Source organism: Oryx dammah, unplaced genomic scaffold (assembly GCF_014754425.2).
Source record: "Oryx dammah isolate SB20612 unplaced genomic scaffold, SCBI_Odam_1.1 HiC_scaffold_24, whole genome shotgun sequence".
NCBI classification, from domain to species: Eukaryota; Metazoa; Chordata; class Mammalia; order Artiodactyla; family Bovidae; genus Oryx; species Oryx dammah.
Genome location: NW_024070208.1, coordinates 68,550,542 through 68,573,696, shown reverse-complemented (window position 1 = coordinate 68,573,696; position 23,155 = coordinate 68,550,542). Strand labels below are relative to the sequence as shown.

Sequence of the window (23,155 nt, the reverse complement as noted above, 5' to 3'; positions counted from 1 at the left end):
CAGCTCTGTGAAGCAGGCTTAAGATTCTATATCTGCAGTTTCTCCTCTATTTTTTTGAGGTTACATGGGGAAAAGCATGCACCACGTCATAAATATTATTATCCCCTGTTAATAGACAAGGGATTACAGCTGTACGTCTCTGACTATGGACCCAGGGGTCACCTGGGGTCTTGCTGAAATGCAGATTCTAAGGCAGTAGGTCTTGGAGGCAGAGCTGAGGATCTTCATTTCTTACAGACATCCAGGGGATACTGATGTGGCTGACCTAAGATCCTCAGTTGAAGAACAAGGACCTAGAGAAGTGGTTGGCATCCCTGGCTGCACATTGAAAAACCCTGGAAAGAGTTCCAAGTATGGAGACCTGGACCAGCCCCAGAGCAGACGCATCAGCTCCTCTGCAGACAGACTGCACTATTTAGTCAAGTCCCCCAGTTTTGACACAGAGTCAAGCCTGAGAGTTGCTGGACTAGAGGCTCAGTGGAATGAATTGACTTGCTCAAGGTCACATGGTGGGTTTCCCAAGTGGCGCCACTGGTAAAGAATCTGCCTGCCAAAGTAGGAGACATAAGAGACACGGGTTCAATCCCTGGATCGGAAAGATCCCCTGAAGGAGGGCATAGAAACCCACTCCAGTTTTCTTGCCTAGAGAATCCCATGGACAGAGGAACCTGGCGGGTTATAGTCCATGGGGTTGCAGAGAGTCCGACATGAATGGAGCGACTTAACACAAGGTCACATCGTAGGTGGCCAGGCATGGGTTTTCAGTGAGGTAAAAATTTTGCCGGCCTGATAATATTTGAAAATGATCTTCAAATTGTTACGAGGTTGGAAAACACAGGCAGAGGATGTATAGTTTCCAGGATAACAGCAAAGATGAAGGAGGAGGAGAAGAGGAGAGATGAGACTGAACTTATTCAAACACAATGGTATCAACATGGTTCAAGGGAACACAGATAAATAGGTGTCACAGCACAAGCCTTGGTCCTGGTGTGAAATCCCCTCTCACGGCTCTTTCTTTCTTCATGAAAGCAACGCGGCAAAGGAGCCTCTCAGAAGGCACATTTCACTTCAGAAATGTGCAGCATCTTCAGAACCTTTGATGAATCACCACATGATTAAATCTTAGAGGCTGAGAAATTACATTTGACTTCCTTTCTGTTTCTTGGGAGGTTCAAAAAGCCATATTTATGGGAATGAGGAAAATTTCTAACCCAGGGATTTCTGTCCTAAATAGGATCAAGGTAAGAGAAGAAGGAGCTGGAAAAAAACAAAAAACAAAACAGCTTTGGAGAAGTCATGGGTCTCCTGAATGCGTCTAACCCACCTTGTGAGTGGAATGCTATTTTCATCTGGAAAAAGCATGGATTTCAACAATATTTACACAATTGTTCAACCACAGTTATTCAAGATTGGACCTATTTTCTCACCCTCTGCAGATCCTATGGTGAAGACCTTGGCTGTGTAATTTGGGACATTGCCCCTCAAAGAGGAAGTGAAAGGTCGAGGGGAGGAATCAAACATCTCCCAGAGCAAGCAGAGGGCAGCTGCGGAGGGTAACACGAGGTGCAGACTCACTCCTGGAGCCTCATCCTTTTAGGCAGAGGATGTGAGAGGTCCTGGGAGTCCTGGGAACACCGTGAGCGCATGTGAAAATTTATAACCGTGAACGTGCAGGGAGAACTCAGCATTTTGTCATATGTTTTCAGAGGCTTAAATTCAATTGTGACTTTCCCCATGCCTCTATTCTTTGGGGACATTCTTATGGACATTTAATTTAGTTTCTTTACTCTGTTCCTCCTGGACTCCCTCTTGGACCACAAAGAAATAGGAGCCAAGCTCTAAAGGACATTGGCTGGATGTTCTGAAAAAAGAAAGAAAGGAAAAAAAAAAAAAACAAACCCTCTGAGGGCTCTGTTTTTTTCAGCCCTACAGAGTTCTTTCTCAGAAGCTCCAAAGCATGATCTAGAATCCACTGGTGGATTCTCAGTGGGGTCCCCCATTCCACACTGACACATAAGCTCAAGGTCACCATGCTCTAGAGGACTGTCCTGACCATCCTTCATTTTACAGGTAAGGGCAACTGGGCTGTGCAGGGTCACACAGTGAGGCAATGCAGAGGAGGGACCATAACCAGAGCTCCCGATTTCCAGGTCAGCAGCCCCCTCTGTCCCAGACCATCCCCCTTTGCTGGGCTGGTCTTCAGGAATCTATCTTCTCATGGGGGCAATCAGGTCCCAGATCTTCAGAAATGCCGGTCTAGTGGGCAGAGAGAACCTTTGAGATACTAGTGACAGATCTTTCTCTGTTGGCTTTGTAGTTTATCTCCAGGAAGCATGAAAGATAACCCTCTGTTCTTCTCTTTCCCAACAAAATCAGGGAGGGGGTGTACAGTACGCTCAGATGGAGAAGTCAGTTTTAAAGTCCCCAGGGGCACAGTGTGGCCCTACTTCTCACAGTTAGGAAGCCTCTCAGCTCAACTCTGCCCTACAAAGAGGAGGCATTGGAGCTCTTGAAGGAAAGGAAGACATACGTGAAATGAATTGCACTTAGATTCAATCCCATAAAAAGCAATCAATGATCACTCAGGGCTTACTTGGTATCACACATTCTGTTAATCAAGTGAAAAAAAACAAATACCCCACACTCTCTCCCCTTCCCCAAGAAAATGACCCAATGGCTTTTGAATCTGTATTTTCAGTCCCTGTGATCACCCTGTGTTAGGGCACCAGTGAGAATCTTGAAAAAGGGTCCCGGGGTCATAGGGCCACGTCAGTTTAGCGAGGAGACCTTTCTCCCCAGAGCTTGGCATTTTCAGAATGTTGTGTTTTTGTTTTGGCTCTGACTGCAGTAAATTAACCGTGATATGAAAACACCTTTTTTTTTTTTTTTTGCCCCTTGTGTTGTGGCCTAGAATTCCAGGCGAGAACTGCAGCAGGGAGGGAGCAGTTGGGGGGAAGTGTGAATGCAGGGGACGGAGTGGGAGAGAAGGAGAGGAGAGTGTATCCCCCCCCCCCCGAAAAGAAGAGATGAAAGGGGCCCCCAGCGCTGGGGAGAGTAAAACATCTGAGATGCTCGGCAATTAATCATCTCCGTGAGATCCCAACAGTCCCCAGCCCCATCGGCCCAGCGATTTTGCTGACACAGAAGGAAAAGGCACCTCCGCAAACACAGCTAGTGAAACAGTCTTACAGCTACATAAACAGCCGGCTCCAGCAGCAGGCAGTGGGCCCTACTCTTTAAAATTATGCTTGAAATCCTGCATGTGGAGGGAGAAACCACACACTGTCCTGTCCACGCCAGGGCATACGTGAGCCTGGAAATACGCTGAGAACCTTTGCTGTCTTGTTCTGATATGGGTAGAAGCTGAATCGCAAATGTGATTTTGATGAGAAAGTCCCTGAGAAAGTTACTGCTGATGAAATAGGAGTTGGAGCTGAAAGTGGGCCCTCCTTTTCCCACACATTTCTAGATGGTCTCAGAGGAGGGGAGAAGCTCCTCTGACTTCATTGTCTTGACTCACAGGAGCCTAGTTCTGGCCGTTTGGAGAGCATCACAGGGTCTCTGGTTTATTTTTATCCATCTGCTCTGTTCTTCTCTCCCCACCCTTTGAACAGAAAGAGGAAAGCTGGAAGGACTTACATCTGTGTTTTCACTAGAAAATGGCAGCTTTTAAGATAGCCTGCCTCCTGCCAGCTGATTTAAGATCAGCTTGGATGACAAGGATAGTCAGAGTAGTTTCATCGATTATGACAACTGTAACACTGATCACCTCATGCTGGCTGAATGGCTATTGTCAAGGAGACCAGAGGTAAGAAGGGTAAGGGTGTGGCGAAAAGAGAGCCCTTGTGAGCTGTTGGTAGGGATGTAAATTGGTGCAGTTCCTATGGAAAATGGTATGGAGGTTCCTCAAAAAACTAAAAACTGAACTACCATATCATCCAGCAATTTCACTTCTGGGTACATATCCAAAGAAAATGAAAATGGGATATCAAAAAGATATCTGCACTTCCTTGCTTATTACAGTACTATTCACAATAACCAAGATATGTAAACAACCTAAGTATCAATGGATGAATGGATAAAGAAGACACAGTATATATGTATAAGAGATGATATACATTGGGTTAGCCAAAAAATTTCATTCGGGTTTTTCTATAACATCTTATGAAAAGCCCAGATGAAATTTTTTGGAAAGGAAACCCAATGTTTCCAAACACCTGATTAGAGTATTTTTCAGCCATTATTTGCCGCAATGTAGATGGATATTGAGGCATTTGAGGTCATTATGCTTAGTGAGATCAGTCAGACAGAGAAAGTATTATCATATTGTATGATATTCGTGCCTGGGAAATCCCAAGGACAGAGGAGCCTGGCAGGCCACAGTCCATGGAGTCGCAAAGAGCTGGACACAACTGAGCAACCAAGTACACACACATACGCTGTGGGATATATATACACAAAGACTTACATATAAAATCGAAAGCACTCAAATTTGTAGAAATAGAAGGTAGAACGGTGGTTAGCAGGACCTGGGGAAATTGGGAAGATGTTGGACAAAGGGTACAACTTGAAGTAAAAAACAAGATAAAGAAACAAGAGTACCAGCTAGAGAAGGATGCTGACAGTGAGGGAGACTGTGTATATGTGAAGTACAGAGTATAAAGGAATTTTTATACTTTCTGCTTACTTTTGCTGTGAAGTGAAAACTTGTCTGAAAAATCTATTAAGAGAAAAAAACTACCTTCCTTGTAGCAGTGGATTCAACAAATTCAATTTTATTTTTCTTTGTGATTATAATTTTGTGGACTTTTCTACTCTATTATATATATATATATATATATATATATATTACACACACACACATATTTCAATGCAAAAAATTCCTGATCTTAGTGGAATAAAATGGCATTAAAAACAGGGTGCCATTATTTTAAAAAGTGCATTTCTGGATGTACTACTTGAACTAACCTTGAGAAGCAAAGAAGTAGCTTAGTGCTAAGCTGGTGTGATATCTGCATCAGTTAGGTCATCTCTCTGGATTCTGGCATCCCCACTGGTAAAATGAGGGTATTGGACTAGATGGGCTTTAACGTCCTTCCAACTCAAAGGACCCTTGAACGCAGAGCAAGCATTTCACATTAGTTTTCCCTGGCAGTGATGGTGAATCTGGCCTTAGGCTCCAAGCTGTCTCACTCCACCCTCTTGTGACACTCTTGAGAGGATGGTGGGAAAGTTCATGGTGAGGAAGGAGGCCTTAGCCAGCATTTTGAAAAGGATCAAGGCCTCGGGCTCCATTTGCATCTTGTTCTACTTACCTGAACAAACAGTCTTGTTTTTAGACTTGGCGTGAGCCAGCCCAAAGCCAAACACAGCTTTGGTGTTTCTGGATAGATCACAGTCCTGTTTACGTCACAGTGACTCAAAAGGGCTGAGAAATTGCTGACCACAATTCAAGAGAATGCAACGATTTGGACACAGAAGACAAAAGTCTGTAATAAGGATTTTAAACCCAAAGTCAGTAATCCTGGAGGGACTTCATACAACTCCCACAAGGATTTTAAAATAACATGATGAAAGCCTCTTATCATTTTAAATTAATAGAGCCATGGCTGTTACTCCTAATAATCAGTTCAACCAAAAATAAGTTACCTGACAATACTGTTATTATATAGGAAGAGCTTACAAAATGACGACCCTGAATCCCAAATACCCACGATGGAGAGCCGTTGAGAAAATACCAGCAATGGAGTGAAAAGTAAACTTGGGAGGGCAATTGATTGAATGTTCTGGAAATTCTCCCCACAGTCACGGTCCAGACCGTATGGCCCTCTGCCCCATCCTCCCACCAACATCCTTTCTTCATCTTGCTTGACTGATCTCCAGGTTTCATCATGGAATTCTACAAAGTTGCTTGAGGCACCTGAAATAGCTCTGTGTGTCAGGCAGGAAAATTCCTTCCCTTCCTTCCTTCTCTCCCTCCCTCCCTCCCTCCCTTCACCCCTTCTTCTTTATCACCCCCAAACACAGGATCTTAGGAAAGTATCGTGGGCAACAGACAAGAGACAAAATAGCAATCAACCCACTAAAATGTCTGTTCACCTCTTGTTTGACCTTTGACGGCAGCAGAAACATCACAGATACCAAGAGGATTGTAGCATTAGGCCCCTGGGAAACAGAAAACCAGCCCTGGTAGTCTCTTCAAGTAAATCATCAAATAACCGTTTCCAGTTGTTTCAAGCATTACAAATGAGGTGCGATCTGTGAAAACCCTTTATCTATTATTCTAAGCGCTCCATAAATGTGGAGCACTCTTCTTATTTATTGAACCGGAAGAGACTGTTAAGGGGTTCCTGCTTCAATCGGAAACCATGTTATATTTTGTAAGCCAGGTAGGTAGGGCAATTGGGTGGGTATAAATGGGGATAAAAATAAGAAACCTGGGATCCTGCTCTGGCACCTCAATCACTGGCAAACCTTCACAACCTGATGCTTCCATTTCTCCTTTTATTTTTAAAAGGAGCGAGCTCAGGATGGGGAGGAGAAAAAACACAGCTGCAAGATCCTTGGTCTACTTCTTGTCATTCCTCATAGTCAAATCTACTCTCCAAGCGACGACCATTTTACACATCAATTACTGTCGATGACTTGTCCCTGTGTTCACCTTCAAGTGAATAAAAAATTTTAAAAAGGCTATTTCAGATGCTATTCACCTTCGCATCCGATTCAGACACCTAATTTGGGTTTTTCATGTTCTCTGCCAGGATTTCTACCTTCCCTAGGCTGAATGTTTTTTTTCAAAAGCCCTTTGGTGGCAGTCTTGGGTGGTGACATACGCTGCTCTCAGAAATGAGTCATCTGCTCCTGGGCGCATCCTTCCGCCCCTACTCTTGTCATTCCTCTTGGTTATTTTCATCTGCTACTTAGTCGCCTGCTTCCCAAACATTTTTATAGACTCGAATCTCTTATCAGCTTCACCAGGGTACACCCTTGGAGTTTTCATGGTCATCTTGCTGCGTGTTTTAGAGACACTCCCTGCGCTCGCTTATTTGACTAGCATGCAGATACCGGTGTTAGCATTTCCTTTGTGATTCTTCCTAACAGCTTCCAGCAAACCTTTTCCTAGCCATCATCTCCTCCAACACTGAGGCTCGAAGCAGAACTAGCCACTTTCTGCAAAGACCAAAGGCTGGGGCAAAGGGGTTTATCCACAGGCTTTGTGTTAAAGACCAAGTCTCAGTGAAAAATGGAAATCTTTGAAATTCGATATTTTTCTTATTTGATTAATGATAACAGTCACACCTAACCCATTGATAGCACTCTTATTAGCAATAATACTATTGATAACTAATCTTAGTGCATACAATGCCTGAGCCAGATTTATGCCCGTTAGCTATCATCAACACTTAAACAGAATAACATAGGTACTGGTTTTTTTTGTTTTTTGTTTTGTTTTTTTTTCTGTTCCATTTGACATATCAGAAAATGGCACAACAAGGTCAGGTGATTGGCTCAGGCTCACACAGAAATTTGAGCTCTGTTTGGGTGCTTCCTGGCTTCGGCATCTGTGTTATACCACGTGGAAAGAAACACGGTTGTGCCTAGTGGAGTGGGGAGTGCCTCCCAGAGCGATTGGGAGGGACAAAAGGAGTGAAGGAATCCATCCATCACTAAACCATGTGGGGCTGGCTTCATTCTCAGTCCGGCCGGCCTCATCTGCATGACGTGGATGCAGGTTTACGACACCGAACAGGCCTTCCTTGCTCTGCCTGTGTCTGCCCCCTGTTGGGCTGAGGCAGTGAAGTGAAAGTGAAAGTGAAGTTGCTCAGTCCTGTCTGACTCTTTGTGAACCCATGGACACCAGGCTCCTCCATCCGTGGGATTTTCTAGGCAAGAGTACTGGAGTGGGTTGCCATTTCCTTCTAGAATGAATGAAACACTGTTACATCCCAGGCAAGCCTGTCCAGCAGGTGTCCATTAAGCACTTCGCAGGCATTAGCACTGGCCCACAAGGTGCAGAATGTGGACCTGGGTGGAATTCAGAGTTTCTGTAGAAGAACCTCCCATCTAAAGAGCTTAACGCACCCTGGTTCTGCAGTCCACAGCAGAACTGCCATGGGTTGGACCAGTGCCACTGGAAACTAAGTGAAAATAGGAACCCCAGAAAAACAAAACATCAGTGTTAAGGTTGGCTTTTGCCCTAAAAAACATCTTCCAGACCCACATGACCTGAAGCTTTGGTTTTAAGAGATTTGCAGGGAGTGGCAAGGGGCAGAAATATTAAAGTGTAAGGCTTCTCTGAGGCCATCAGCCTATATCACAAAAAGCTATTATTTCAAGGGATTAAATCCTTAGTAGGAGAGAGAAATAGAAATACCCTTCACCACAAGCCACAAAGACTTTCAATAAAATAGAATATAAGATATATAAGGAAACAAAGCACCATGTGTAAAAAGCCAGCTGAAATACCAGATGAGAAAAGCAAACACTTCAGATATCTGAAGTATCAGATGCAAAGTGTAGAATTAGTATGTTCAAAGATAAAAAGGTAGGGTTTAAAAAAGTGAATAAAGAGCAAGAAACTACTGAACATTGGACTAAGCATATAAAAAGAACTAAATATTACAAATGAAAAATATAATCATTAAAGTTGAAACTCAGTGGATGTTTTTAATGGGAGATTATTTACAACAGAAGGGAGAGATAATAACCTGAGAGGTGGTGCAAAAAAAAAAATTATTCTGAATGTAGAAAGAGACAAAGAAAGGTTAGGAGACATGGAGGACAGGGAAAACATCTGACTTGTCTAATCGGTTATAGAATAAGAGCAGAGAAAGAGGGAACAGGTTGAGACAATGTTGAAGAGATGAAGGCTTAGCGTTTTCTAGATAATGAAAGACATCTTAGGAGATTTAGAAAGTCAAGCCAAATCCTAAGATGGGGGGATCTATATCTAGACAGAGTACAATAAAATTACAGAACAACAAAGAAGATCTTAAAAGCAGCTCGAGAGATAATACAGACTACTTACAGGAGAAGGACTGAGAGTAGCTTCTCAACAGCAGTTATAGAAACCAGGAAACAGTGAAATATAAGCAGCAGTGTACTCAGAGAAATGGAGGGTCCCATCAAGGATGACGTATGGAACATAAATGTTTCTCAGGAATGAGGGCAGACAAAGACGTTTGCAAATAAAACCCTCAGTGAAGTAAATCCTATAGTATGTATTCCTGACCTAGGAAAGTGATTCCTGATGGACGGTTTGATGCAAGACGGAATGATAACCAAAGAAAACAGTAAGATGTGGTTCTATGCAAAATTCCATCATCTAAAATCTTGTAAGATTAGAAACATTACAAGATAGAACTAAATAATCCAATAATAACAGCATATACTTTGAGAGGAAATGATCAAAACTGAGATGTTTTGAGGTCCTTGTGTTGTTCCAGAGAAGGGTAAAGATATTCATTGATTAATTAAACTCAGATTTTGTTACATCTAGACATGTGCTAAAATTTCAAGAGCAACTATTAAAAGACTAAAATAAATAAATAAAGCGTTTAGATTCTAAACATCAGAAGAAAAAAGTGGAATGAGAAAAAAATTCTCAATCAATCTATAAGAAAGAAGCAAAAATAAGACTGGAATAGATGAGACAAATAGAAACCACAAAATGAGATTGGAAAAAAATAAACTCAACTATCTTAGTTTTTCTAGTACATTTAAATGAACTAAATGCATCAATTAAAGTATAAATGTTGTCAGTCTTGATTTAAATATAAGTCAAGAGGCATAAGTAAAACATAAAGTTTCAGAAAGTTTGACAGTGAAGATGTGAAATGAGATATGTCACTCAAATATTAGTAAAAGTCTGGTTTAACTATATTGATATCAGAAAGAAATAGATATCAAGGCAAACAACTACAACTAATACTACTAGAGACAAGGGATTCCTATATAATGATGACAAGGTCAAGGTGCATAGAAGATAAAACTGTAACTATAAGCATAGACTCAAAATATATGAGATAAAAATAGAACAACACGGAGAAACAGATCAATTTTCCTGCACAGTGAAATAGCTCTCCTAGCAACTGGTGGGAAAAAACTCCCCCCCCAAAAAAAAAAATCAGTCAAAATATGTAAGATTTGAAGACTATTCTGACAAGGGTCATCTTATCTCATCTTTTCCCTGCTACTCCTCCAGGAGGCAGGGAGCTATGACACTTTTCTGCGGTAGGCTAAGTTTAGGAAAGGACACGAGGAGGGGCAATGAGGAACACTGGAAATTGGTGGTCACATCTGGTTCACCACTGGGTGTCACTGAATTTTATAAAGTGGTGATGAATCACCTTAAAAAACTAGGAATAAAACTACCATATGAGCCAGCAGTCCCACTCCTAGGCATATACTCTGAGGAAACCAAAACTGGAAAAGACACATGTACCCCAGTGTTCACTGCAGTGCTATTTACAATAGCTAGAACATGCAAGCAATCCAGATGTCCATCAACAGATGAATGGGTAAAGAAGCTGTGGTACATGTACACAGTGGAACATTACTCAGCCCTAAAAAGGAACATGCTTGAGTCAGTTCTAATGAAGTGGATGAGCCTATAGCCTATTATACAGAGTGAAGTCAGTCAGAAAGAGAAAAGCAAATATCATACATTTACACATACCTCCTGGAGAAGGCAATGGCACCCCACTCCAGTACTATTGCCTGGAAAATCCCATGGACAGAATAGCCTGGTAGGCTAGAGTCCATGGGGTCGCCAAGAGTCGGACACGACTGAGCGACTTCACTTTCTTTCTAACACATACCTACAGAATCTAGAAAGATGGTACTGATGAACATATTTGCAGGGCAGTAATGGAGATGCAGACATAGAGGATAGACTTATGGACACAGGCGGTGGGGAAGGAGAGGGTGGGATGGATGGAGAAAGTAGCATGGAAACATATACACTACCATATGTAAAATAGATAACCAACAGGAATTTGCTGTATGACTCAGGGAACCCAAACCGGGGCTCTGTAACAATCTAGACGGGTAGGAAGGGGTGGGAGGTAGGGGGGAGGTTCAAGAGGGAGGGGACACATGTATACCTGTGGCTGATTCATGTTGACGTCAGAAGCCAACACAATATTGTAAAGCAATTATCCTTCAATTAAAAATAAATAAATATTTTAAAAACTAGTCATGAATTCTAGACATTTATATAAAAGTATCATGCTTCAGCTACAATTTGATAAATAACTGTAGCCAATCTCTGGGTTTTTCACTTACACAAGGAGTATATTGTAATTAAAAATATAAACACACACTTACAATCCATCCTTGTCATATCAGAGTTATGCAAATTAATGTCTTCAAAGCATATCACAAAAAAGTCGGGGGGGGGTATAAATTAGGAGATTAGGATTGACATATACACATTGTTGTTGTTGTTTAGTCCCTAAGTTGTGTCTGACTCTTTTGCAGCCCCATGGACTATAGCCTGCCAGGCTCTTCTGTCCATGGAATTTTCCAGGCAAGAATACTGGAGTGGGTTGGCACTTTCTCTTCCAGAGGATCTTCCTGGATCAGTGGTCGAACCTGCATCTCCTACATTTGCAGGTGGCTTCTTCACCCCTGAGCCACCTGGGAATACATATTACAATATATAAAATAGATAACTAATAAGGAACTGCTGTATAGTACAGGGAACTAGTCTCAATACTCTGTAGTAACTTACATGGGAAAAGAATCTAAAAGAGTAGTTATATACATGTATGTATAACTGATGCACTTTTCTGTACAGTAGAAACTGACACAACATTCTAAATAAACTATATTCCAAAAAAAATCAAATTAAAAAATCTTCCTAAGGACTCATTTAATTTCTAACTCCCCAAAGTCAGAGAAAGAATTCTTTCAATGAAACTACTGTAAAGATATCATACTTTATTTATTTTTCAAGAGAGGATAAAGGTTGACAAGACAAGATGGAGTTTCTTTCACTTGAGCCCTCACTATTAAAATCCTAATGAAATATTTCTTGCTCCTTGAAGACTGCTGTATAAAGAAGATTTGATTTTTCTGAGTAACTGGAAACATTTTCAGGAGGACATGTCTCACACTAAAGATAGCCCCTGGGTTTTTGGATTTTATGCAAGGAGATCAATTAAGGCAGCTCACTACCTTTCCGTTTTCTTCCCAGAGCTGGTCTAGCTGCTTTGTATTTACCCCTTTTCTCTAGCACTCCAAGGAGGTGCAAAGAGCAAGCAAAGGAAAAGCTCAGCTTTTTCAAGTGCCCAGATGAGTGTTCTTCATTGAAATGAATTCAGCCTGCTTTGGGGAGTTATCTTAGGTTCAAATCCCTTAGAATAAAACTTACAAAGTCATTGTTTTCCTGCTTCATTACCCATAAATAATTTATGAATTTATATTGTAATTTTTCTTCCAGCTAAATCAGAGCTCTACGATTTTGCAAATCCACTCAGAAGCTAATGACACATACATTCCTGAGATTTTCATTTCAAGTTTACCATGGCTGTCAGCCTGTGCAATTTGCCTGATTAACCTGTGAAAAGTGTTCTTCTTCATGAATGCTGTTCAGAAATAAACAGCTATTGTAAAAGGAGACAAGGGCAGGTTCTGGAACTTGAATTCTTGGTGATCTTAAATGATGATGTATGAAAGGGAGAAAAAGGGAGAACAATTTGATTTGCTCCAACTAGGTTGACCCAGAAAGGAGAAGAGCAGAAAAATTGCTTTGCCTAAGCAAACATGACATCAAGTCAGACAAGAGCAGCACTCACAGTATCCAGTATCCAAGGCTAATTTTAAAAATATACAGTCTGGATCTGAAAGACATTTAAATGCCGGCAATAAAAAAGTCTTTGCTCATTCTGTTTTCCTATTGCTCTTTTTCTCCTACTCATTGGCACCAGCTTCTTCATCCTCCTTTGAGACACTGACTTGGTTAGATACTGGGGTGGGACTCCCATTCAACTCAGTCTGGTTGAATGATGGTTGAATGTGAAGTTCAGGTAGGAGAAACAGCAATCCAATGCTAAAAATCAACCAGACTTAGAAAGGGAAGCTAGCTTTCCAGGGCAAGGTAGACACTTCCTTTGTAACAAGGACTTAGAATTCTCCTCCATTTCTAAAACTTTAAAATGCACTCCTGACCAGTACATAGTCTGATTTAGGTTAAAGCTAAGTTTGTCTGCCATCCCCCAAAGTGTTGTGAGCTCTTTGATTATGTTCTAGTCACTTATACTTGGCTTGTATTACAATACAATAGACAGTTGTTGAATGAGTGATGAGTTTTTCTCTTTTTTTCATGTAAGATTTGTCTCAGAGTTGCAAACAGTAATGAATTGATTCTTATCAATTTAAAAATCTTGCCTTGGGATTTCCATGGAGGTCCAGTGGTTAAGACTCCATGCTCTCAATGCAGGGGGTGCTGGTTTGATCCCTGGTTGTGGAACTAGGATTCCATACCTTGCGGTGTGGCCAAAAAAATAAAATAAATTTTAAAAAATGATAGAAGCAGAAGAGATACTAGATCCTCTAGCAGTTTTAAATCATGATCCTTGGAGAACCTGGGTTCTGTGCAGCTGCCTCAAGGAGACTTAGAAAGCCTGGAAGGTGCTGAAAAGAGCGGTCAACTGGGCCATTTTAGCCCTAGTTTAAATTCAAAACAAAAACTTTATTTAAAAAAATCTTGCCGTGGTCATCTGTGTTTGAGATTGACAATGTTTCTGTTTACAAATGTGTCCATTTTCAGTTTGTGTGCGACACAGAGGGACAAATGTTCCCGCCTTCTGGACAGCAGGCTCGGTCACGTGACCTGCTTTGGTCACGTGACCTGCTTTGGTCACGTGACCAGAAGGAAACTCTGTGTTGTGTGGCCCTTCCATGGGGGCTGTGTTGACAGCCCCCTTCCATGCTCTCTCTTCCCCCTGCTGCTGCAACAGGCGATGTGCTCAGTCGCTCAGGCATGTCCAACTCTTTGCAACCCCATGAACTGTAGCCCGCCAGGTTCCTCTGTCCATGGGATTATCCAGGCAAGGATACTGAAGTGGGCTGCCACTGCTCACTCCAGGTGGGTAACAGGTGAAGCTCCAGATAACAGCTGCTCTGGCACCCTGCATCCTGGAGTGAGAGTGCCGACCATGTGTGGCTGACCCGCAGTCAAGTCAACTGTGGGCACTTGGTACCAACAAGAAATAGACTTGTGTTTTTGTGAGTCATTCTGGGGGTTGTTTGTCATTGCTTCAGGACCTGGCTTGGCCTGTCCAGATCAATACAGTATTGGAAAAGCTTCTAAAGATATTACACAAACCCAACTTCAAAAAATTATTTGCTAGCCAGCAATATGAGTGGTGCTGCTACAGTTGCTGGTTCATTCATTTATTGTCAGCCTGTCTTTTTTTTTCCCTAATAGCTTGGTCAGTCTTTCAGATGCAAGAAAATACCCATGAAGTCAGAGCCTTTGACGATAATGACCATGAATGAACTTAAGTTATAAAATTATTGTGTATTGCAGATATGTTTCTACCTTTAGCATTTACGAAGAGAAGTCAATTTTCACTCAAACAGGTTTCTTTTCATCTGGTTTTCTCTACAATGTTTATGCCTGAGGTTTACTGCTGGCAGTAAAGAGTGTCCAAGTATGTTATGGGAATAGCCAAATTCCCAGTGCTTTAAAATGTATTCCATAGGCCCCAGAGTCAGTTAAAAGCTGATTGATTATACAGCAAATACATCAGAACTGGTATTTATGAAAAAACCTCATTTCTTCAGCCCTATCTCTCATAAGCCTGAACATCACATCTGGGAGTCATGGTGCAAATATCTCAGACAGCTATGAGAAAAATGACTGCAGCCTTTCCATAAGCTGCTCAATAATTTAATGAAAGAGCTATGTCCACTGATCCCGCTCCTGAGCACATATTTTACATAGTATGGTTTGGACAGTTTAGTATGACTTGTCTGTTCAGGTTTTCATCATCAAGTCACTGAAAACACCTATCACATAGATGCTGCTGCTGCTGCTAAGTCGCTTCAGTCGTGTCTGACTCTGTGTGACCCCATAGACGGCAGCCCACCAGGCTCCCCCGTCCCTGGGATTCTCCAGGCAAGAACACTGGAGTGGGTTGCCATTTCCTTCTCCAATGCGTGAAAACGAAAAATGAAAGTGAAGTCGCTCAGTCGTGTCTGACTCTGCAGACCCCATGGACTGCAGCCTACCAGGGTCCTTCATCCATGGGATTTTCCAGGTAAGAGTACTGGAGTGGGTTGCCATTGCCTTCTGCTGAGTCACTTCAGTCGTGTCCGACTCTGTGTGACCCTATAGACAGCAGCCCACCAGGCTCCCCCGTCCCTGCAATTCTCCAGGCAAGAACACTGGAGTGGGTTGCCATTTCCTTCTCCACGGGATCTTCCTGACCCAGGGATCCAACCCATGTCTCCTCCTTGGCAGCTGGATCCTTTACCACTGAGCCATCTGGGAAGCCCTATTTGTTAACATGACTTCCACAGAGTCTTTATTGGTGTAGTCTATCTCAGATTACAAAATCAAATTCCTACTTCCTCTAGGCTAACGTTTTATGACGCTCTGAATTAGATACATTTCCCTGGAGGAAACCTTGTGTGTCTAACTGGTTTGATAAACAATGTTATTTTGTAAATAGTCACTCCTGCCTTTTTGATGATGCTAGCACTAACAACATGGGATGATGAAGACTGTATATGCTAGTTAGTTTTACTAAGTGCTACCCCACAGAGGAGAACTCAGTAAATACATGATTGATTGATTGATACCCATAGAATGCATCATTTTGGGTTTAGCTGAAGTCAGGCATTCTGAAAGAAAACTTCATGTCTGAAGGGAAAAATAAGCATATCAACATACCATAAAATAGACATAAAATCTGTATAGCCATATTTGGGGGCTGAAAGTATAACATTTCAGTTTTATGACATAGAGGTCAGCAAAGCTCTTGCTTAAATGTTTCTGAGGACAAAGGAGAGTTTAAAGACAGAGTTGAAAGTGGTTTTGTTGGTAAAATTACCCTCCAAATGATTTCAGACCATTTGTACCTAAAGTAAGCTGTGCAAAAGTTTTCCCCCTTTAAAACGTGTGGCCTGACTTCATTGCTGGAATCCTCATGAGCCTCTGTATGTGTCTTGAAGCAGTGGAGCGGAATGGGCTTCGGTATCTCTCAGGGACTAATGTAGCCAGCGGAGTGGACGTTTCTCCCCATGGCATACAGCCTGATGCAATTAAACACAGCCTTGCCTGAGCTGAAAGAAAGGTCTCTGATTCTCCTATTTTCTCTCTTCTTCCACATTCCTGAAAGAAGAGGTTCCCAAGGATGTAAAAACAGTCCACTGTCCATTGGGTGTGAGCTGAAAATTCCACAGAAGGGGCAGGCATTCCACCCAGGTTTCCAACAGTGCATGTCATTGAATTAGATGTGTGCTTCCTCCAAGCCCATGGAAGATGCTGAATATCCCAGAGATAAGCCATCATTTTACATGTGCGTCTGATGACATTCCCCACTTGGGATTCATTAACCACAAGCCTCTAAATGGAACAAAGACTGTGTTGGGAGGCCTCCCCAACCACGACATGCGGCTGTTGTTGCCCAGAGAAGGGCAGAAATGAAGACCGAGAAAGTTGGGTGGCTTGGCTTTAATGTTTTGTATTTTCTCCCTGCTTTGAAAGCTCGCTGTATTTTGCTGCTATGATTGCCAAGGGTTCATTGAAAAGGAAACTAGGGTGTCTCAGTGGGGGGTTTGCAGCCAACAGATACAGCAAGTTCAGGCAGGACTGAGCAGTTCACAGTCTGAACGGAGTTGAGCAGTAGCTGTTTGTTTGCTGGGGTGAATGGGGCATAATTTATTCAGCTGCAGCAGAGACTGAAAGCCAATCTGGCCTTGACCCATTTATCTTTAGAAAACTAATTAAAGTGCAGAATCTGGTTTACTGTTGTTACTGAGGTTTTAGCTTCTCCTGTTTGGGCCAAGCAAAGACTGAGGGTGTGTGTGTATGTCTCTGCGTGTGTCTGTCTTGTTGCCGAGGTGGAAGATGGAAAATATCAGTTTCACCTAAAGACAGCAGCTGAGGCTCTAGATAATAAAGCAGTTTCTTAAACACAGCCTGACATCCTTTTGAAATGCAAAAGAGTGGATTAGCCGGATGCAGAATCCTTTGAGGTGACAATGAAATGCCATGGCAATTTAAAATGAACAACAGACAGTTTCCCTCATCCTTACAACCAAGACTTCCTAAATCACACCAAAATGGTCCCAAAGAGGCACGGAAGAACAGTTTTATGACCAGCATTTTATTCCGAAACTGGGATTAACCATCAGGCAGGAAATGGCAGCCAGAATGTGAATTGCTTTGTCCATTTTGCTTCCGAACCATAAGAAAAGTGTTCGGGTTCCCAGGACTTGGTGATATTTGCTAAGTACTTAAATTTATACCTATTAATATTAACATCCGTGGCAGGCTCATACATTTCAGGAACTGCATTGTGGTTTTGGAAGAAACATATCCAATAACCGACATCTGATTTTGGGGAGCCTAGCTAAAGAGGATTATAGGAGACAAGCAGAGAAGTCCAGCACAGTTGGGGAGTGGGTGGAGATGGTATAATGATTTACATTCTTTCCAATATGTTTAGGGACATCATTCTTCTTGGGGGAAACCATGAGAGTCATGATAACCATCAGATAAGGAGGTTGGACTAGGTCAACTGCCAGACAATCTGGAGATACCAAGAGAATGCTGCTGAGGGTTGGTTGGCACACTCTGTCAACTGGAGCCAGGTGAGTTTTATCAAGTGGACCAAAGTAACAGAACCCTGACTTGTCCCACCACTGATGCTTTCTTCTCCCACTTTCCATTTAGCACCAGGAGACCTTAAGCTATCTGTCTTTCCTGTTCCTTTCTCAAAATCTCCCCTTCCAGAGTACTCCTGGAAGGAGTACCTTTCTTCAGATTTGCCTTTAAACTTTCAGATTTACCTCTAACCTTTTTTCCCTTATCCAAACTGCCCTGGGCTCCAAGACCTGGAATGATGAATAGGGATACTAACTCAGAGGACATTTTCTTTTAAACACATGAATTTGAAAGGAGGAAATTTAGACACAGTGTTGCCACCGCCTGAACTGAGGGTCAGGCAGATGTGTAGCATCACGACATAGGTGTACTGTATGAATAAATGAGTTCAGCAGGTGAGAGGCATCTTCTCGTACAGATCCATGATGCTAAGGAGGGCTCAGGTCTTTCTGAAATGGTAGGACCAGCATGGAGTGGTATTATGAAAACCACTGGATCACATAACTATTTGATTATTATGATTAATACGGAAAGTCAGGTAGGATAACCTGGGTGTGTCTGTCCTCATCTCCAATACAAATTGCTCTGTCACAATAAATACCCAATGGTCTATCCCTAAATGCACTAAAACACATCAGTAAATTTGAGTAGGAGAAAAAATAAACAAGCTGTATCACAAATATTCCTTACCCCCCTAAATTCTCTATGTTTCCAGCTAATGGAAAAATTAGCTCCTTATGCATGAGAGTTGATGTTGGTTTGTTGTTATTATTAGGGAGGTAATTATTTTCTCAGCACAAGAAGAAAAAAGCCAATATATTCTATCAGGGAAGAGAGAGTTTTTCAGGCAGGTTACACATACTCTGAATGTAGGGACAGCATTTAAATCAGCCACCAAATGAGCTAGTCTTCCACAAAGCTGAGACTGAAAACCTTGCCATTGAGAAAGAATACCAAAAATGTCGTTAACCATAAATACCAAGCCGAGAGGACATTCCTAAACCCACTGGTCACATACAGTGTTCAATGTTCGCTCTCTGGACAATTTGGAAAGAGGAAGTGGAGGTGGGATTTCTCAGAAGCTCCCTGGAATGACCGTACAGAGACAAATGGGGGTGAGAAGAAGAAGAAGAAGACCAAAGCTTACACTATGTTGCATTGTCCTCCACACAATCCTCTGGGAAGCAAGAGGAAAAGAAATTCAAAGGAAAAAGAAAGAGAGATTATTCTATACATAATAGTACAGCACAGGTATAACGTTTAGCTTTGCAGACTGGCATCCCACCCACCACCGCTCCCAATTCCCTCAGAATGACAAGTAGAATATTTGAGAACCTGCACACATGGTATGATGTTGAATACTTACTGGAGACCCATTGGTCTAACTCATTGCCAGCTTGACTGAATTAACTTCCAAGTCCAGTTTTTTTTTTTTTTAATCGACTTTAATAAAATGTATTTCTCTAAGACAGACAATTTACTTTATTATTACTTTTGCTCTAACAAATTAGCTGGAGTAAAATAACTGACATTTTCTGCCCAAGCGTGTCCAGGGGTTGTATAGCATGTTGCACAATAATATTCTGAGCTGTACAACTAACCATCCTTAACAGAGGATGACCTGAAACACCACGCTATGGGCAGATCTTAAAAACTGAGCTATTTTTATGCTGATTTATTTTTATACTCTATACTTTCAGTGACGGTTGAGTGAAATTTTCTTTAAAGAAATAACTATTTTACATTAAATTATTAAGAGAATTCACAGGATGTAAATTTAAGAAAAAAAGAAAGAGAATCAATCTCTTCCTGATTTCAAATAAACACCTCTGATCTGTTTAATTGAAAATGCATAACAGTGGGACAGAAGGACTACTCGAGTGAGAGTGGGTGATAGGAAAGAGACACATGATAACGGGACCAGTTTGTTGATCAGGTTAGTTGATGGCATTTTTATCTTGAACAACCATAGCAGGAAGGACTGTAATATTTTCTGATGAGTCAGCTTTCCATCAGCAGTGGAATTTATATAAGGATATTCACTCATTATGGGATGATAAAAATTACTTTACAATAGCATGTCTGAAAGCTATACTTAAACAATTTTTTTTTTTTTTTGCTGGTATAAATTTGGAGGAACATATGGAGTGTTCCCTAATGATATAAAAGAACTGACTGCTTTATAAAGGTAAGAAGAGATGAAATGATGCTACTGATCTATTTTAAAGAGAGTTTTGCTTTCAATTATTTTATATAAGGTTTAGCAGCAGTTTACCCAGTTGGGGATTAGGAGATTTACTTCTAAAAACAATCCCCATAACTACCACTTCACATAAAAAATAGCTTTATAATAGCTGATATAAGAACATTTACCAATGGAACCCAAAGTTAATGCCACAGGTACTAATTTTAAATCGTAGTAAGAAGTGATTCTCCAACAGTTTTACAGTTAAGTCATTTTCACTTTGGCAAACAGGGTGGGGTGATTGTTGAGATGTTGTCCTTTTGAAGCATGTGCTCTGCTGAAACACTGAGAGAAATTAAAGGAAGTCTTTTTCAATTACCCTTCTTTTGGGGGACACATGCTTCTTGTAAATATTCAGGAAACATTTTCAGGAGAAAATTAAAACAGGAGTAGGTAACATGAGATTTGTTCATAGACATTCCAAATAGGCAGTAATATATGTCAGACCCAGCAGGACCCTTCACCTACACATGCATCTTGAAGACGATTTTATCTGACTGATGCCCAGCACTGTCTGGCCAAGGGAACCACTCCAACCTTTCCGCTATTCAGAGCTTTGTTGAACCCACAAAAGAAAGAAAGCTTTGGAGGAAACAATGGCTGCAAATGGAGATTCCGATGTTAGCTTTGGAGCTAGCTTGTGTTTCTCAAGAATAACCTTGTCTAGCTCCTGTGGACATGGAAGCAGTCCCTTGGCCTTAGAGGCGGAAAAGTAGCTCCAGGTTGGTTTATGACTGGCTGTGAATTACAAATTGCTGATTCTTACAATCTGGGAAGGAATCAGAATTTAATTGAATAAGAAATTAATAAAACTGTCATTCTCCCTTATAGAGCCTGGAGCTACACCTATGATGAAGTAAGTACTGCATGCTGCTGGAGAGTATTTTAGAATAAAATTGGCTTAGCGATTTGAATCGTATACACTGGCTCTGGTCCTTATGTACTTTTAGTTTGAAAGCGAAAGTGTCAGTCGCTCAGTCGTGTCCGACTCTTTGCGACCCCATGAACTGCTCCGTTCATGGAATTTTTCAGGCCAGAATACTGGAGTGGGTAGCCGTTCCCTTCTCCAGGGGAGTATCTCTTGAGTTAGTCTTTGTTTTTTCCTCATGATATGATTAATCACTACTAATTCTTTTAAAAAATGATTAAATATAATTTAGGGGTGCATAAAATAGAAGATTCTAAATCAGTTTGCTATTTTCCAGGACTTCTCAGGACTCTTATATTTGGGGCATTTTGGGGATGACCAGTGAAGTTCCTTTTTAAAAGAAAAGGTTCAAATTCCAATTTTCATATCCACTAGATTTTAGACATTGTATGAAATTCTCAAAGTGTTGATGTTTTATTCAAGCTGTACTGAATTGTATAAATACTGTTGCCTTGGGAAAAGTATTTTTCTCGCTCTACTTACTCTGTTTGAATGTGTGTGTGTGTGTGTGTGTGTGTGTATTTTTCCTGGGAGGAGAGAAGACTGTGCTTCTGTTTCAAAGGCAAAAAAATTAATTAGTAGTCATAGATGTCATTATATTGTTCAAAATCAATGCAGTTTTAACTAAGTGGATAATGTACTCCATTTATTTTCCAATTTTATTTTCCTGTAGTAAGAACATTTAACCTGAGATCTAGCCTCTTAACCAATACAGTACTGTTATCTATAGCACAATGTTTGTACAGCAGATCTCCAAAACTTACTAATCTTCCATTGTGCCTAGTTCTGAAGGTAGAGTTTATAAAAATTCCAAAAAGCTTGAATTGTTTCAATAATTATGCAGAGCCAACTGAAATAGGAAAGGAAAAAAAGAAGGAAAGAGAGACAGGGGGAGGTCAAGGCCATACTCATAAACTATGCTTTGGTTAAAAGGATCTCGGGATATAAAGGAATTTATAAAATGAGAATGCAAACAATGGAATCTAATGAAACCATCGTTTTGTTGAAAAGAAAAAAAATGTGACTAATTTTAAACTTTTCCTGAAATTGTGAATGGACAATAGATATAACTAAGGTAAAGTACAAAGGTGAAGCAATTACCCTGATTATCCCTTTTGCAAAACCTACACTGAAGAGGGAGTTTTACTTGCTAATAAACAGTAATAAATTTATAACATAATTGAGTGGTTAATGACTCCACTTACCCCTTCACATTGGCGCTTCCTGGATAGGCCTTTGTGTTGTAAGTACTTTTGATTTTTATAGAGAGAAATGCTGAGATTACTTATTATGAGGTCAAATGCTACCAATTTAATCTTACAGCTTCTACACTGTAGATGGATATTAACTAAAATGATAATTTATAACAGTGACTAATAAAAGTATTTTCATAACCAGAAACCCTTGAGATCTGAGTTTATATGACATAATCAGATGTGGTTCAAGTGTTTATGACCTTAAAGCTTTTATCTGTTAATTTTACATCAAGATAATTGGCAAAGCAACATTAACAGCACTAACAATTACAGGTATATAAATTGTTTATACTGCTATAAATTGTATTGAAAACAGTTAGGCAGTATTTCTTGGAAATTATGAGCTTTTCATTTTTATAGCAAAATCTGATGTCTGAAAAACATTAAAAATCATGTTTACTATATTTATGGTTGTAATCTCCAAGTAAATTGCTTCAATGATAGATATTTGGTCCCCTGACACACATTTAAATGCATCAAAGAGTGACTCTTTCTAAGGATTTCAACTTTTAAAAGACACACAAAAAAGAAAAAAAATAGTAGTAACATTGATTTGGAGTCTCTTGGCAAGGTATTTTCAAAGAGAAAACTTTACATAAAAGGAACATTCATAATAAAGTTACACTGTATCATAAAAAGATAACTAAAGTAGATGAATAAGAAATGTGCTATTGTAATTATATCTCTGGAAGACACTGTAACTTAGTCTTCAAATTAATATTTCAGAAGAAATATGGAGTTGAAAATTTGGTCATTGGATGAGTGGATTAATAGTGATAAGACTTCTTAAATAACCTAATTCTTGACCTAAAAGGAAGATCTCATTACTTTTCAATATTCTAATTAAGATCAGGAGCAGATATAAGGCTGAGATGACTTTTACA

At 40.7% G+C, this 23,155-nt stretch overlaps 1 protein-coding gene across 1 annotated transcript in view; it reads right to left on the bottom strand.

Annotated features, from left to right (window-relative positions):
• The window catches only part of GPC6 (glypican 6), a 1,226,374-nt gene that overhangs the window by 77,122 nt on the left and 1,126,097 nt on the right, over positions 1 to 23,155 (bottom strand). The window lies entirely within an intron of this gene.